Source organism: Ambystoma mexicanum, chromosome 6q, assembly GCF_040938575.1.
Source record: "Ambystoma mexicanum isolate Mex_15411 chromosome 6q, UKY_AmexF1_1, whole genome shotgun sequence".
Classification (NCBI taxonomy): domain Eukaryota; kingdom Metazoa; phylum Chordata; class Amphibia; order Caudata; family Ambystomatidae; genus Ambystoma; species Ambystoma mexicanum.
Window position 1 is genome coordinate 1627977492 of NC_090937.1, and position 2500 is coordinate 1627979991.

General features: G+C 50.1%; 2 non-coding genes across 2 annotated transcripts; both read left to right on the plus strand.

The window, feature by feature from the left end:
* Positions 1 to 1089: 1089 nt before the first annotated feature.
* On the plus strand, positions 1090 to 1161 carry TRNAG-UCC (transfer RNA glycine (anticodon UCC)). Its single transcript has one exon. It is a non-coding gene; the product is annotated as a tRNA-Gly (tRNA).
* A 1182-nt stretch (positions 1162 to 2343) lies between these two features.
* Positions 2344 to 2415, plus strand: TRNAG-UCC (transfer RNA glycine (anticodon UCC)). The gene has a single exon. It is a non-coding gene; the product is annotated as a tRNA-Gly (tRNA).
* Positions 2416 to 2500: the final 85 nt, after the last annotated feature.

Genomic DNA, 2500 nt, shown 5'->3' on the forward strand with positions numbered 1-2500 from the left:
CCAGGAAAGGTTCTTGCATCCTAGTTTCTGCAACTGTCTATCGGTGAGGGGATTGAAGCGAGCAGGGCTCCTGGCCCCTCCCCGACAAAGCCCTGACGAAGGCCTGACAAAGGCCTATTCGCCTTGCCCTGACGGGCCTTGGTCCCAGCAGGCCACCGAGCACAGCACCTCAGCCTATTAGAGTGAGGTTTCAGGATCTCTCTCATCCTGTAAACCAACATACTGAAGAAGGTGAAACGTGTGGCTGCGCTCCTCACATGCTGAAGCAGCAGCAGCCCTTTCCCTGAAGCAAAGTTCCTTCATTCCTCCCTCCCATAACCCTTAGCAGGGGATTTATGGTAATTGAGTTGAGTTTCCAAACTGGCCCTTCCTTCCTTCCTTCCCATATCTGCCAGCTCGAGAAGGCTTGTTTTGTTGCACCTGGGAAGTAAAGTATCTATTTGCGAGAGAGAGAGAATGAGAGAGAGAGACAGAGAGAGAGAGACAGAGAGAGAAGGGGAAGGGGTGTTGGCAGTTAGGGTGTGAGCTAGAGAAATGAGGCCTGTCTGCAAAAGGCCATGGGATGGGAGTGCGTGGTTGCAGGTTGTTTGGCTTTGTAAGGCCTACTGCCCGCTTCACTCGAAACTGGGTCTAGGGTTGTCGGTTTGTAGGCTGTAAAAGCCCAGAAAAGCTCTTGTTCTCCAACCAGCAGAGTGGCGCAGCGGAAGCGTGCTGGGCCCATAACCCAGAGGTCGATGGATCGAAACCATCCTCTGCTAACTTTTTTCAAATTATGTTTTTGTGTCATGGCATTAGGGCACAAAGAGCTGTAAGTGCCTGGATGCAATGTCATTCCTTGAACTTGCTGCCTCGTTCCACTCTTGCGCTAAATAGGAGAGGGTCCCAGCCCAGCCAACAAAATGTACTGTTCAATCAAACCAAACTTAAAACCAAGCTCCTTTTTTAAGGGGTCCCGGGGAAATGTTGGGCTGACCGGCAAGACCTCATGATGCGAACTGCTTCTGCGTCAAACGCAAGCTTTTTTCATTCCCAGCCAATGACTTATTCTTATTTCTAAGGGCCGCTCCATCAGATAGCCCAGACAGGCAGGCGTTGGTGGTATAGTGGTGAGCATAGCTGCCTTCCAAGCAGTTGACCCGGGTTCGATTCCCGGCCAACGCAGATCAAATCTTTAAATTGTTCAAAATGCATTTTTTGGAAATCAGACTCATGCTGAAAGCAAAGCTGACACACTTTTCGTGAAAATCAAAACCCCATCCAGGAAAGGTTCTTGCATCCTAGTTTCTGCAACTGTCTATCGGTGAGGGGATTGAAGCGAGCAGGGCTCCTGGCCCCTCCCCGACAAAGCCCTGACGAAGGCCTGACAAAGGCCTATTCGCCTTGCCCTGACGGGCCTTGGTCCCAGCAGGCCACCGAGCACAGCACCTCAGCCTATTAGAGTGAGGTTTCAGGATCTCTCTCCTGTAAACCAACATACTGAAGAAGGTGAAACGTGTGGCTGCGCTCCTCACATGCTGAAGCAGCAGCAGCCCTTTCCCTGAAGCAAAGTTCCTTCATTCCTCCCTCCCATAACCCTTAGCAGGGGATTTATGGTAATTGAGTTGAGTTTCCAAACTGGCCCTTCCTTCCTTCCTTCCCATATCTGCCAGCTCGAGAAGGCTTGTTTTGTTGCACCTGGGAAGTAAAGTATCTATTTGCGAGAGAGAGAGAATGAGAGAGAGAGACAGAGAGAGAGAGACAGAGAGAGAAGGGGAAGGGGTGTTGGCAGTTAGGGTGTGAGCTAGAGAAATGAGGCCTGTCTGCAAAAGGCCATGGGATGGGAGTGCGTGGTTGCAGGTTGTTTGGCTTTGTAAGGCCTACTGCCCGCTTCACTCGAAACTGGGTTTAGGGTTGTCGGTTTGTAGGCTGTAAAAGCCCAGAAAAGCTCTTGTTCTCCAACCAGCAGAGTGGCGCAGCGGAAGCGTGCTGGGCCCATAACCCAGAGGTCGATGGATCGAAACCATCCTCTGCTAACTTTTTTCAAATTATGTTTTTGTGTCATGGCATTAGGGCACAAAGAGCTGTAAGTGCCTGGATGCAATGTCATTCCTTGAACTTGCTGCCTCGTTCCACTCTTGCGCTAAATAGGAGAGGGTCCCAGCCCAGCCAACAAAATGTACTGTTCAATCAAACCAAACTTAAAACCAAGCTCCTTTTTTAAGGGGTCCCGGGGAAATGTTGGGCTGACCGGCAAGACCTCATGATGCGAACTGCTTCTGCGTCAAACGCAAGCTTTTTTCATTCCCAGCCAATGACTTATTCTTATTTCTAAGGGCCGCTCCATCAGATAGCCCAGACAGGCAGGCGTTGGTGGTATAGTGGTGAGCATAGCTGCCTTCCAAGCAGTTGACCCGGGTTCGATTCCCGGCCAACGCAGATCAAATCTTTAAATTGTTCAAAATGCATTTTTTGGAAATCAGACTCATGCTGAAAGCAAAGCTGACACACTTTTCGTGAAAAT